Here is a 15,626-nt window from a genome sequence, read left to right on the forward strand (position 1 = left end):
CATGTTCCGGTCCTTCGACGGATGCAGCTGTCTCGTGCACAGCACAAGGCGGCTCATGACTCCCGTGCAGCTGATCTCTCTGCTCTGGCTCCAGATGACAACGTCCGCGTCCATCTTCCAGGTGGTGGCTGTTCTGCATCCGCTGTTGTCCTTCGGCAGGTGGCCCCCCGCTTGTTCCTGGTTCGTCTACCGGATGGCTCTATTCTGCGTCGCTATCAACGCGCCCTTCGTCTCGTTCAACGCTCGCCACATGATCCTCCAGTGTCGCCTCGCCCTCCTGCTGACCCTGCCACAGACTATGCAGAGCTCCCTGTCACTCTGCCTCCCCCTGACTTTGACGCAGTCCAGCCCGCTCCTGAACCGGCGGCTCTCGACCCACCCTTGAGGCGGTCAACCAGAAAGCGTCGCCCACCTCAGAGACTAAATTTATGAACTTTTCGAATTTATGGACTCTCTGAATTGTTTTGCTGCTTTGTTTGATCGTTTCCCTGGTTTGTATATAGTGTTGATCTCGTTATTCTTGTTGCATACTGCTTCTCTGCACCAGGCACCTTCCCATGTAAATAGCTTAGTTCTCATGTACGTAGTCCTGTAAATATGTCTTCGCACCCCACATGTAGTTAGGAACATTCTCACCATACATTATTTATTGCCACACACATACATTCTTTTATAAAAGGGAGGAATGTCATAATATACAACATGGTGAAGATACACACACACTGATGGACACACAGCAAGACCAATCAACACACACAACACCGCAGCCAATCACCAGTTAGAGCACACTCATTATGTAGACAGAGGGCATCAGAGTTCCCGCTCATTCGGGATGCAGCCTCTCAGATGGACAGAGCTTACAGCTTACAGCACAGATCTTCACCATGTGCTGAGTGCATTTACTGGTTAGGACAGGCACAGGTCTTTAGTTTAATCTAACAATGTGTTAACCCACAGTGAAAGTGTGTTCAACAGTTTCTAACTTAATAAAATAGTGTTGTACTATTTTAAGTATTGGTGGCCTGTATGTGTTCCACGGATCCAGAGCACCCAACACATCAGAGTGGAGGTATTTATTTGAGGTCTTGGGTAGGTTTGGGTTTGGCCGAGGTTTGTAGCGTGGTGAGTCTGTTGTATGTAGCCCTGGTGGCAAGTGTACATACAAATGAGATGAGTTCAGAGTTTTGGACTGCACAGGGGAATGAGACAGGGATATTCGCTGTTGCCGTTGTTGTTCGCGTTGGTGATTGAGCCCTTGGCGATGGCCCTTAGGGGGTGAGGCAGGGGACTGTGAGAGGGAACAGGCAGCACGCGGACGACCTGTTGTTTGTGTCAGATCCAACCAGTCGGAGAGTATGGGTAGGATCATGAGAACATTGGAGAGGTTTGGGGTCTTCTCAGGGTAGTACTTAAATGTCGGGAAGAGTGAGGTTTTTCTGGTGAATGCAGTGGAGCGTGGGCCAATTTGAGGGTATTGCCATTCAAGGAAAATGTTCGGATAGTTGAGGATTCAGGTGACGAGGGAATGGGCTACGATGCACAAGTGGAATTTGACAACATTGGTGGAGGTGATATGGGGGGATTCTAAGAGACGGATACATTACACCTGACATTGGCAGGGAGGGTACAGGTGGTAAAGATGAATCTGCTGCCAAGGTTCCTGTTTGTTTTCCAGACCCTCCCGACCTTTCTCCCGAAGGCCTTCTCCTGGAAATTGGAGACAGTGATTTCCAAGGTTATATGGGCAGGGAAGGTGCCAAGGGTAAAGAGGGCCCTGCTACAGAGGCAGAGACAAAAAGGGGGGTTGGCGCTCCCGAACCTGCTGCACTATTATTGGGCGCCGAATGTAGAGATGTTGAAGTGATGGTTGCGGTGGAGAGGGGGGGAGAGGGGGGGGTGAGTATATGGGGAGCTCGGTGGGACAGTCAATGGTCAGGGTGTGGAATCAGCTGCGGAGACAGTTTAAGTTGGGGGGGTTGTAAGTTTTGACAGCACTGTTCGGGAATCACAGGTTTAAGCCGGCGGAGATGGATGGAATGTACGGGAAGTGGAGGGAGGAGGGGCTGGTGAGGGCGAGGGATTGTACTTGGAAGGGAAGTTTGCAGGTCTGGATGAGCTGCGGGAAAGTTTTGAGTTGGCGAGGGAGAGTGAATTTAGATATGTGCATTGAGGGACTTTGAGCGAAAGGAGTGGATGATGTTTCCCAAGTTGCCGGAGTACACCTTATTGGAGCAACTGCTGTTCCCAGATGAGTTAGGAGAGAGTAGGATTGGGGATATATACGGGTGGTTGTGGGAGCTGGGACGGTGGGTGTAGGTGGTGAGGATCAAGAACAAATGGGAGGAGGAGTTGGGGGGGAAATAGACTGGGACTGTGGCACGAGGCGATGCGTAGGGTGAATTCAACCTCCTCCTGCATGAAGGTGAGCTTGATTCTGTTCAAGGTGATGCACAGGGTACATATGACCTGGGCGAGGATGAGTGGGTTCTTCCAAGGGGTGGCTCATGAATGCGATAAGTGTGGGCGAGGGCTGGCGAATCATGCGCACATGTTCTGGGGTTGCGAGAAGCTGGAGAGTTACTGGAAAGCGGTGTTTGGGACATTATATAAAATTGTGGGGGTGGAGGTTGGTGGTGGACTTTGGGGTATCAGACGTCCGGAGCTGCTGGCGGGGCAGGGGGCCGACGTTGTGGCCTTCGCCTCTCTAATTGCCCGGCGAAGAATCTTGTTAAATTGGAGGTCTGGCTGGGGGACTTGTACAATTTTCTCCGGCTGGAAAAGATAGAGAGGGTCAGTGGAGAGGGCTTTGAGACGCGGTAGGAGTTGTTCCTGACATTGTTTGAGGAGCTGTTCGTCGCGGAGAGGGGCGGGGGGTGGGGGGGAGTTGTGTAGACCGCAGGACAAGCGTCGGATCGAACCTCAGTCTGACTGTGCATGCTGCAATTGTCTCAGAGATTTGAGTTCCAGCGGTCACTACAGTCATCTCTGATGGAAATCATGCAGATGAGATCATTGAATGAGGATGTCATTGGGTTGGGATGAGACTGCAACCTTAAATGTCCGCTCCTTCCACCATTAGCACACCCTGGCTGCAGTGTCTATTATCTACAGGACGCAGCGTAGCAACCAGCCTAGGTGCCTGCAGCAAAAATTCAAACACTCCCAACCTTGACCTTCCTAGACAAGGGCAGCAGGTCCACGGGTACACAATCACCTTTCCGATTCCCCTTCATGTCACATACCGGGCAGGATGTCTTCTGAATTGTCTCCAAGTCAGAAGGATGTGGTTCAAGAGCGTTTCCAGAGGCTTCAGCAGAAATAATGATTTTTCAAAAAAAGTAGTTTTCTACAAATCTCACCACTGTCCCCCAACGTAGCTGTTAAATGGTTCTGTATAGTTTTTTTTCTGAAATAATTTTCAGTTATTTAAGATTGGATAACTGACAGGCAATGGATAAAACAATCCTGTTGAAAATGCTTCTCTTTTCTGGTTTTCTTATTAAAGGTACAGAGGGTTACCATTCTTAAATAGATCAAGGACTATGCTTAGACTTTGAAGGCTTCTCACACGAAAGCTTCCCACAAGCTTTAAGTAGGGTGCTCTCTAAAGGTCGGTGCAGACTCGATGGACCGAATCCCATCGATTCTATAATTCTAGAGGAGGTTTGCCCTCCAAGCTCTACCACTACGTCTTGCTGTCTCCCCTGGATGGAGGCAGCCAGCTGCTTACCTCGTCCCGTGGCATTCGATGCCCCTGGCAAGTGTCCTCTGGCGGCACTGGGGCCAGACGGCCCCGGCTCACCCGTCGACGGTACATGCACAGTCTTACCGCCCTGTCCCGTGTGCTAACCCCACAACGCGGCCTCATCAGAGGGGTGGAAACTGGGGGAGCTGGTGGCCACCATCGCCGCCTCGTGGGACGGGTCTGGGTTGGCACTCAGCGCCCCCTCCTCCTGGTCGGTGCCCATAGGGCACTGGGGTCTGCCTTGGGACGAGGGCAGCTGATTTGTGCCCTGGCAGCCCCTGCATCATCTGGCTCTGCCAGCCCTGGCGGCTCCCCATGGTCCGCACCAAGGTGTCAACACCCTCGGCGATGCCCCTCAGTGATTGGGACAAGCTCTCCATCGCCTCGGCAATGCCCATCTGCGACTGGGACAAGCTCCGCAGCGTCTCAGCCATGCCCAGCTGAGAGCGGGACATGTCCCGCAGAACCTCATCAATGTAGGCTTGGTAAGGGGTGACATCCCCCAGTGAGGCAGACATTCTGTCGAGACCCTCAGCCATGGCCCTCACCGACTGAGCGACGCCTTGGACACTTTCACTCATGGTGCCAAAGTCGTGCACTAGGTTCTCCATCTCGGTCGCCACTCTTGCCGGCGCCATCTCCTGGGCCCGTAGCCTCTGGGGCTCCTCCAAGCTGCTATGGATCTGATGGAGCGACGCTGGCATCTCCCTTTGGATGTCCCGGCCGCTCCCTTTCGTCTCCATCAGCTTTGGGTAACCCACTCCCAGAGGCTCAGCATCAGGCTGGGACCCAGCTGGGTCCTGCGATCCAGCAGCCCTCCGACTGCTGTCTCGCCTGGGGGTTCCTGCCTCCACCAGATGTGCATCATCAGCGGTGTGGGGCTCACCAGATTGTGCCCCAGAAACCTGTCCACTAACATCTCCCACCGATGTGTGTGTATCTGCGCTGGTGGAGGCTGGGGATGAAAGCTGTGCTGCGACTATAACAGTTGCATCCTCAGAGATCTCCTCCGACGTGGTTGCGTTGGAGGCAGGAGAGGGTGCCGCCTGGGATGGGCCGGCTCCGTTGGTTGGAGGACCTGCAGGAAAATGTGGTCAGTTGGAGAGATGGGTCAGTCAGGAAGGCGATTAGAACTCATGTTTGACAGGTCCCCAGGGTGGAGTGGGTGGTTACTCTGCAGTGTCGGCCAGCTTCCGCATGAGTGACTGCCCTGTCCTCGAAGGAGGTGAGGATTCTCAAGTCCGGCACCCACCGCCAGTCTGGGCCCTCTCCTGCCAATTATGGGAAAGCTTTTCCCGAGGAAACACAGCGAGGGCATCGTTACCCACACACGTGGTTCACAATTGTGGGGGGGGGGGGTGGAGGGTGAAAGGAGGGTTGGGGTGGAGGGCAGGTTGAAGGGGGAGGGCTTGGAGGAAGGGTTCGGGGGTCGCCTGTGGGGTTGGGGGTGGATGCCTCCTTGGGGGGGGGGGGGGGATGGGACATTCGTGCCTACTAACTCATGCTGCCTGATGTATGTCGTTGACCTTCAGACACTGGAGGTCAGTTATCCTGGTCACACTCCCCGAGCTGACTGCTGCCGTCACCTCGACCCAGGCAGCACTGGCTGCCTTGTGGCTCACCCTCCGGGACCCTCAGGGGACCATGACATCCCTCCTGGCCTCCACCGCATCCAGGAGCCTCGCCAGGTCAGAATCTTGGGGCTGGCCTCCTCTGCGCCATTGTTGCGAGCTGGCTGGGGTTGGTCGAGCAAGTGCAGCTTAAGTGCTGCTCGACCTTGTTAGCGGGGGGCTGACGAGCACGGTCCCGGCAACTCAGCTGGCAAGCCGGCATTTGGGGCAAGAAGCCCGTGAGGTCTCGTTAAGTAGACCAATTAAGGGGCGGCATGTGGCGCAGTGGTTAGCACTGGAACTGCGGTGCTGAGGACCCGGGTTCGAATCCTGGCCTTGACCACTGTCCGTGTGGAATTTGCACATTTTCCCCATGTCTGCGTGGGTTTCACCCCCACAACCCAAAGATGTGCAGGTTAGGTGGATTGGACACGCTAAATTGCCCCTTAATTGGAAAATAAAATAATTGGGTACTCTAAATTAAAAAAAAAAGTGGACCAATTAACATTGAACAGCTTTGCCGGCCTCGCTGGGCTGAGCTCCGGGTGGAAACCCGTCACAATTCCCACTCGCTACAACACTTAGAAATGTTTCCAGAGAATCGTGCCCAATATCCTAAAATGTTAACTGATTCCATTCAGCAACATGCAAATGTGATTGAAAGGCTTAAAAAAATCACCATGTCAATTTTGACCAAACTTTGCACTCAAATTGAAACCTTTTTGCCACATTCCTTCCTAGTTGAAGGAATGATTCATATTGCTCATCTATAACTGATAGCTACACTCTGTTCTGTTACTAATGCATTCATTGCTACATTCGCCTTTGACCGAATTAAAGCAGCGCCTCATTGTGATTATATAGGCCGTGCTCACTGATTGGTGGTTCTTTATCTGTCAGTGAGGGAACAGTGAATGAGCTACTCGCGTGGCTGGGACTGTGGCTTTGGCTGCTTCCTCTTCCTGCAGCTGATAATGAGACCCCGTGGTGTCCCCATCTCGGTCTCCCCTCCCCTCTTCCCTGCTATCAAGCTGAACGCCTTCCTGCACTGCAAAGTTAAACGACAGGCAAAGATGACGCATGTTACCAGGCAGGGGGGGTTTCTGGATGGTCAGTACTCAATCCCCCCCCCCCCACCACCATCGTCAGCCTTTTACAACTTCATGCCGGCCCCAAAACACTTGAAAATGAAAATCGCTTATTGTCACAAGTAGGCTTCAAATGAAGTTACTGTGAAAATTCCCTAGTCGCCACATTCCGGCGCCTCTTCGGGGAGGCTGTTACGGGAACCGTAAATTGTAAATTGTAAATTGGCTTTACAACCAATTGAGTAATTTTGGCATGCAGCACTGGAGGAAACTCAGCAGAACACTTCATAGATTATCATAGAATTTACAGTGCAGAAGGAGGCCATTCAGCCCATCGAGTCTGCACTGGCTCTTGGAAAGAGCACCCTACCCAAGGTCAACACCGCCACCCTATCCCCATAACCCAGTAACCCCACCCAACACTAAGGGCAATTTTGGACACTAAGGGCAATTTATCATGGCCAATCCACCTAACCTGCACATCTTTGGACTGTGGGAGGAAACCGGAGCACCCGGAGGAAACCCACGCACGCACGGGGAGGATGTGCAGACTCCGCACAGACAGTGACCCAAGCCAGAATCGAACCTGGGACCCTGGAGCTGTGAAGCAATTGTGCTATCCACAAGGCTACCGTGCTGCCCAATAGTGCACAGCGAGATCCCACAAACAGCCATGTGCTAAATGACCAAGCATTTTGGTTTTAGCGAGTTTGGCTGAGGGAATACTGTGTGATTCTTGTTCCACACTGATGTGATTGGCCCACCACTGACCTTTGTTAACGCCCAGCAAAAAGCCCAATCGCATCTAATTGCTTCCAAAAGAAAGTTGCCACCCGCCTTCTCGAGGCAATAAGATCATAGGAGCAGGAGCAGGCCATTTGGCCCCCCTGCCCGAAACTGTTCCGCATTCACTAAGATCATGGCTGACCCGATTGTGATCTTGACTCCACTGTCCCTGTCGATCGAAAATCTGTCGAACTCAGTCCTGAATATACTCAATGGCGCAGCCTCCACTGCCCTCTGGGGGAGCAACTTCTAAAGTCCAACAACCCACTCCATCGTCAATGGGAGACGAAACTGTGCCCCACAAGACTCCCCCACAAGGTAAAACATCCTTTTTAAAATTCATTCATGAAATGCGGGTGTCACTGGCTGGGCCAGCATTGATTGCCCATCCCTAATTGCCCTTCGACTGAGAGGCTCTCAGAGTCAAACCTCATTGCTGTGGATCTGGAGTCACATGTAGGCCAGACTAGGTAAGGACAACAGATTTTCTTCCCTAAAGGAAACCAGATGGGTTTTTACAACAGTCAACAATGGTTTCATGGTCATCATTCGACTTTTAATTCCAGAGTTTTGTTGAGTTTAAATTTCTCCGCTTGTCGTGGTGAGATTCGAACTGGTGTCCCCAGAACATTGCCCTGGTTCCCTGGATTACTAGTCCAGTGACAATACCATTACACCAGCGCCTACCTTTGCAGTATCTATCTTGTCAAGTACCTTCAGAACCTCATTGGTTTCTATAAGATCACCTCTTACTCTTCTAAACTCCAATGAGTATCGGTCTAATCTACTCCTCCAATGAGTATCGGTCTAACCTACTCCTCCAATGAGTATCGATCTAACCTACTCCTCCAATGAGTATCGATCTAACCTACTCCTCCAATGAGTATCGATCTAACCTACTCCTCCAATGAGTATCGGTCTAACCTACTCTTCCAATGAGTATGGGTCTAACCTACTCCTCCAATGAGTATTGGTCTAACCTACTCCTCCAATGAGTATCGGTCTAACCTACTCCTCCAATGAGTATCGATCTAACCTACTCCTCCAATGCGTATCGGTCTAACCTACTCCTCCAATGAGTATCGATCTAACCTACTCCTCCAATGTGTATCGGTCTAACCTACTCCTCCAATGAGTATCGATCTAACCTACTCCTCCAATGAGTATCGGTCTAACCTACTCCTCCAATGAGTATCGGTCTAACCTACTCCTCCAATGAGTATCGGTCTAACCTACTCATCCAATGAGTATCGGTCTAATCTACTCCTCCAATGAGTATCGGTCTAATCTACTCCTCCAATGAGTATCGGTCTAACCTACTCCTCCAATGAGTATCGATCTAACCTACTCCTCCAATGAGTATCGATCTAACCTACTCCTCCAATGAGTATCGATCTAACCTACTCCTCCAATGAGTATCGGTCTAACCTACTCTTCCAATGAGTATCGGTCTAACCTACTCCTCCAATGAGTATTGGTCTAACCTACTCCTCCAATGAGTATCGGTCTAACCTACTCCTCCAATGAGTATCGATCTAACCTACTCCTCCAATGAGTATCGGTCTAACCTACTCCTCCAATGAGTATCGATCTAACCTACTCCTCCAATGTGTATCGGTCTAACCTACTCCTCCAATGAGTATCGGTCTAACCTACTCCTCCAATGAGTATCGGTCTAACCTACTCCTCCAATGAGTATCAGTCTAACCTACTCCTCCAATGAGTATCGGTCTAACCTACTCCTCCAATGAGTATCGATCTAACCTACTCCTCCAATGAGTATCGGTCTAACCTACTCCTCCAATGAGTATCAGTCTAACCTACTCCTCCAATGAGTATCGGTCTAACCTACTCCTCCAATGAGTATCGGTCTAACCTACTCCTCCAATGAGTATCGATCTCACCTACTCCTCCAATGAGTATCGATCTAACCTACTCCTCCAATGAGTATCAATCTAACCTACTCCTCCAATGAGTATCAGTCTAACCTACTCTTCCAATGAGTATCGGTCTAACCTACTCCTCCAATGAGTATTGGTCTAACCTACTCAATCATCACTCATAAGACTACCCCAATGTCCCAGAAGTCAGCCAAGTGAGCCTTCTATGAACTGCTTCCGACGCAGTTAAACGCCTCCTTAAGTAAGGAGGTGTGGGGTGGCATCAATGGGAAATCCCATTGACAAGCGGTGGGAGTAGAGAATCCCACTGCCAGGGAATGCCACTGGCGAGAAACAGGCGGCTGGGAGACCGGAGAATCCAGCCCGTTGTCTCGCTAAGGCCCTGTGCAGCTGCAGCAACACGTTTTCTGTTACCCTGGCACATCTGGGCAATAAACGCTGACCTTCCCACAAAGCTCATATTCTGAGAAGGAACTTGAAAAAAAAAGTGCTGCATATATGGGATTGCAGAGTCTAGTTCGGAGGGACTTTTCAGTCTGACACGCTTGATTGCGACAAATGGTTTTATTGAGAAATCAGGGAACTGTGACCGTGAGTTGATGAAACCTGAATGTGGAAGAGGATGTTATATCAAAATTATTTTTACATTCATTTACGGGATTCGGGTTTCTCTGGCGAGGCCCGCATTCGTTGCACATCCCTATTTGCCCTTCAGAAGGTGGTGGTGAGCTGCTTTCTTGAGCCGCTGCAGTCCCTGAGGTTTAGGTACACCCATTGTGCTGGTAGGGATGAAATTTCAGGAAATTGACCCAGCCACAGTGAAGGAATGGCGATATATTTCCCAGTCAGGATGGTGAGTGATTTGGAGGGATACCTCCGGGGGTTGGCGTTCCCAGGTATCTGCTTCCTTTGTCTTTTTGTGGTTGTGGGTTTGGAAGGTGCTGGCTAAGGAACCTTCGTGAGTTACTGCAGTGCATCTTGTAGATAGATGGTACACACTATTGTCACCATTCGCCGGTGATGGAAGGATTGAGTGTTTGTGGAAGAGGCAGCAATCAAGCGGGCTGCTTTGTCCTGGATGGTGTCGAGCTTCTTGAGTGTTGATGGAGCTGCACTCATCCATCAAGTGGAGAGTATTCTATCACACTCCTGACTTGTGCCTTGTGGATGGTGGACAGGCTTTTGGGGTGGGGGAGGGGGGGGGGTCTGGAGGTGAGTTACTCTACGCACGATTCCTAGCCTCTGATCTGCTTTGATAGCCACAGTATTAATATGACTTGTCCAGTTCTGCTTCTGGTCAATGGTATCCCCAGAATGTTGATTTTGGGGTATTCAGTGATGGTAATGTCATTGAATGTTAAAGGTAATGGTTGTTGGAGATGGTCATTGCCTGGCACTTGTGTGGCATGAATGTTACTTGCCAATTGTCACCCCAAGCCTGGATATTGTCCAGGTCTTGCTGCATTTGGACACAGGCTACTTTAGCATGCAAATGGTACTGAACATTGTGCAATTATCAGCAAACATCCCTGTTATACCCCGACTGGAGGCCACGGGATCTGCACCATCAGAGTCCCAGTGGCCTAGGGCGGCACGGTGGTGCAGTGGTTAGCACTGCTGCCTCACAGTGCTGAGAACTTGGGTTCGATCCCGGCCCCGGGTCACCGTCCGTGTGGAGTTTGCACATTCTCCCCATGTCTGTGTGGGTCTCACCCCCACAATCCAAAGATATGCAGGGTCAGTGGATTGGCCACGCTAAATTGCCCATTAATTGGAAAAAAAAGAGTCCCAGCGGCCTCACCTCAATATGATCTCCCCAGATAAGGGGCCGGAGGTACTCCCTTATGCAATAGTTCACTGGGACATAAATACGCCAGCCCATGCGGAGACCCTTCGGGAGTAGGAGGTGTATTCTAGTTGGGAAAATAAATATTGAGTTTCTGACAGTCATCACTTCGGTGTGGTTGCTTGCCTGGAACTTTACGCTGGCGACGAGGATGGGATTGGCCAGGCCGACCGTGGTCCCGACTCCACGTGGATTTGGCGCGACCTTTCCAAGGAGCCATGTACGTGTTCATTCGAAGTCAATGAAGGTCCACTGCATGTCCACGATGATGTCTACCATTGAGAAGCTCCGACAAACTTCCATCACCCATGGACCTCCCGAGGTGTTACTGCCGGTCAATGGCAAGGCTTTCACGAGCACGGAATTCGGCGCTTTCATGAAGATGAACGGGATCCGTCATGTACGGACTGGGCCTGACCACCCATCTTCCAACAGATTGTCTGAACGGGCGGCACAGACTTTTAAGCAAGAAATGCAGAAGAGGACCTCTGGTTCCCTGGACACCCATCTGGCCTGGTTTCATCTTCTATTACCTCACCACGCCTCACGCCACAATGTTTTGGCCTCAACTACTTTCTGTGGTGAATTCCACAGATTCACCACTCTCTGGGTGAAGAAATGTCTCCTCACCTAAGTCCTAAAAGCTTTACCCCTGATCCTCAAACTATGACCCCTAGTTCTGGACTGCCCCACCATCGGGAACATTTTTTCTCAATCCACCATGTCTAATCCTGTTAGAATTTTATATGTTTCTATGAGATCCCCCCTCACTCTTCTGAATTCCAATGAATATAATCCTAAATGATTTAGTCTCTCCTCATATGACAGTCCCGCCATCCCAGGAATCAGCCTGGTAAACCTTCGCTGCACTCCCGCCATTGCAAGAACATCCTTCCTCAGATAAGGACACCAAAACTGCACACAATACTCCAGGTGTGGCCTCACCAATGCCCGATACAATTGTAGTAAAACACCCCTTTTGCTATACTCAAGTCCTCTCACTACGAAGGCCAACATACCATTTGCCTTCTTTACTGTCTGCTGTATCTGCGCGCTTACTTTCAGTGACAGATGTCCAAGGACACCAAGATCTCGCTGACTATCCACCTCTCTCAATTTAGACCCATTTAAATAATAATCTGCCTTCCTATTGTTGCTACCAAAGTGGATAACCTTAAATTTATCCACATTAGACTGCATCTGTCATACATGTGCCCACTCACTCAGCCTGTCCAAATCCTGCTGAAGAATCTCTGCATCCTCCTCACAGTTCACCCTCCCACTCAACTTTATATCATCTGCAAATTTGGAAATACTGCATTTAGTTCTCTTGTCCAAATCATGAATATACAATGTGAACAGTTGGGGTCCTAGCACAGATCCCTGCAGTACCCCACTAGTCACTGCCTGCCAAACGGATAAAGACCTGTTTATTCCAACTTTTTGCTTCCTGTCTGCTAACCAGATTTCTATCCATCTCAAGACACTACCCACAATCCCATGGGCTTTAACTTTACATAGTAATCTGCTATGAGAGACCTTGTCGAAAGCCTTCTGACAGTTTAAATAAACCATATCCACCAGGACTCCCTGGTCAACTCTACTCTACTAGTTACATCTTCAACAAAATCCAATAGATTTGTCAAACATGATTTCCCTTTCATGAAGATCAAACAGGTTTTGTAAAGGGCAGGCAGCTCTCGAGTAACATTAGGAGGCTGTTAAATGCGGTTATGATTCCGTCAGTGGGGTGGGTGCCAGAGGTTCTTAGAATCATAGAATCAACAGTGCAGAAGGAGGCCATTTGGCCCATCGAGTCTGCACCGGCTCTTGGAAAGAGCACCCTACTTAAGTTCACATCTCCACCCTTTCCCCGTAACCAGTAACTCCATCTAACCTAAGGGCAATTTAGTATGGTCAATCCACCTAACCTGCACATCTTTGGACTGTGGGCTGTGGGAGGAAACCGGAGCACCCGGAGGAAACCCACGCAGACACGGGGAGAAAGTGCAAACTCCGCACAGACAGTGACCCAAGCCAGAATCGAACCTAGGACCCTGGAGCTGTGAAACAACTGTACTAACCACTGTGCTACCTTGCTACTGTGCTTTTTGTCTTTATGGATGCAGAGAAGGCTTTTGATCAGGTGGAGTGTGTCATAATATACACCAGTATATCATGGTGCAGACACACACACTGATGGATACACAGCAAGACCAATCAACACACACAACACCGCAGCCAATCACCAGTTTGAGCACACTCACTATGAAGACAGGGGGCATCAGAGTTCCCGCTCATTCGGGATGCAGCCTCTCAGAAGGACAGAGCTTACAGCACAGATCTTCACCATGTGCTGAGTGCATAGACTGGTTAGGACAGGCATAGGTCTTTAGTTTAATCTAACATCGTGTTAACCCAGTGAACGTATGTTCAACAGTTTCTAACTTAATAAAAGTTGTACTATTTTAACAAATCCTACTGTACAATAAAAGTTGTACTTTTTAAGTGTTGGTGGCCTGTATGCGTTCCACGGATCCAGAGCACCCAACACATCATGGTACCAGGAGTTGAGGGATGTTTGAACTTCTTAGACCGACCTGCAAGTGATCTGCCTTCTACAAGCATACAGCCATCCTGCAAAATGGACAGCGTCCGCCCGCCGCCGCCGCTCCGCATCAGTGGTAACCTAGGGGCCAACTGGAAGATATTCAAACAACGCTTCCAGCTCTACCTTGAAGCCACAGACCGGGAAGCTGCCTCAGACACCAGGAAGATCGCTCTCTTCTTATCCATGGCCGAGGGCCATGCCATCCACATTTTCAATTCTCTCACCTTTGCTGATGGTGAAGATAAATCAAAATTCAAGACGGTCCTCCTTAAGTTTGACAGTCACTGCGACATCGAGGTGAATGAAAGTTTCGAGCGCTATGTATTTCAACAGCGTTTGCAGGGTAAGGATGAACCTTTCCAGTCCTTTCACACCCACCTCCGCATCCTTGCGCAGTCCTGAAATTACGGGCCCACCTCTGACTCCATGATACGCGACCAGATCGTTTTCGGTGTTCAGTCGGACCCCCTACGCCAGCAGCTCCTCAAGGTAAAGCGGCTCACCCTAGCGATTGCCATCGAGACCTGCGTGCTACATGAACATACCACTAGTCGGTATTCCCACATCAAAGCGGCTGAAACGGCGTGGCAAGGTCCCCATGAGGCAGAACGGGTCCAAGCAATCGAGCAACTCCAGGGCCTCAGCCTGGATGAGGCGCGCACCACGTACGACCGCACCGCGCATGCGCGGTGGCACAGCAAACGTACTGGCGCTACAACGTGCGGCAACTGTGGTTCCGCCCACTTAAAGCAGCAATGTCCTGCCAAATCCCGACGATGCCTGAGATGTGGCAAACTTGGCCACTATGCTGCTTTCTGCAGATCAGCTCAGCCTGCCAACTCTCGTCGCTCCAGCCAGGCTCGCAGGAATGTCCGGGCCATTCAACCCACGGTCACCAAGCCCGATTCGGACCTGCTACCCGATATTGACACCGAGGACCGAAGGCGCCTTTTCGAGTCGGTATCGTTACAAAAACAGGGTGTCCCCGAGCAAAGAATCCAGCCTCTCCAGGTATACAGCATCGATCCGGACAATGAGTGGTGTTCCACCCTTATGGTCCACCGGTCCCAAATACATTTCCACCTGGACACTGGTGCCTCCGCCAATCTCATTGCGCGGTCTGACCTGCAAAGCCTTTGTGTCAAACCATCCATCCTCCCATCAGCCTGCCAGCTATTAGATTATAATGGCAATGCCATTGCTGCCAGTGGCTAATGCCAACTTGAAGTGACGCACAGGTCACGCAAAGCCATCCTTCCCTTTGAAATCGTGGGCTCCTCGAAAGCCTCCCTGCTTGGCGCGCAGGCATGCAAGCTGTTGAACCTAGTTCAGAGAGTTCACTCTCTCTCTCCTGCTGACGCGTCTGCCTTTCAGGACACTGACTTCAGGGCGCAGCTCAATGCCATTATCAACCAGTACCACAACATCTTCGAGGGCATGGGCACGCTCCCGTACACCTGCAGGATTTTATTAAAACCGAATGCCACGCCTGTGGTGCACGCACCTCGCAGGGTCCCAGCACCCCTTAAGGACCGCCTCAAGCAGCAACTGCAGGACCTCCAGAACCAAGGAGTGATTTCCAAAGTCACGGAACCGACCGACTAGGTCAGTTCCATGGTATGTGTAAAAAAGCCTCCCGGCGAATTGAGAATTTGCATTGATCCCAAGGATCTAAATCGCAATATTATGAGAGAGCACTATCCAATTCCCAAGCGCGAAGAGCTCACATGTGAGATGGCTCGCGCCAAGCTCTTCACCAAACTCGACACCTCAAAAGGATTCTGGCAAATCCAGCTCGATAAATCCAGCAGGAAACTCTGCACATTTAACACCCCCTTTGGAAGATATTGTTACAACAGAATGCCGTTTGGGATCATCTCTGCATCAGAAGTGTTCCATAGGATTATGGAACAAATGATGGAAGGTATTGAAGGTGTTCGCGTCTATATCGATGACATAATCATTTGGTCCACCACCCTGCAGGAGCATGTTAGTCGCCTCCAGCGCGTATTCAGACGTATACATGAGCACGTCCTCTG

At 50.5% G+C, this 15,626-nt stretch overlaps 1 protein-coding gene across 2 annotated transcripts in view; it reads right to left on the reverse strand.

Annotated features, from left to right (window-relative positions):
* LOC140399086 (alpha-(1,3)-fucosyltransferase 7) overlaps positions 1-15,626 on the reverse strand; it is a 117,075-nt gene that overhangs the window by 52,806 nt on the left and 48,643 nt on the right. The window lies entirely within an intron of this gene.

This window comes from Scyliorhinus torazame, chromosome 22, assembly GCF_047496885.1.
Source record: "Scyliorhinus torazame isolate Kashiwa2021f chromosome 22, sScyTor2.1, whole genome shotgun sequence".
Classification (NCBI taxonomy): domain Eukaryota; kingdom Metazoa; phylum Chordata; class Chondrichthyes; order Carcharhiniformes; family Scyliorhinidae; genus Scyliorhinus; species Scyliorhinus torazame.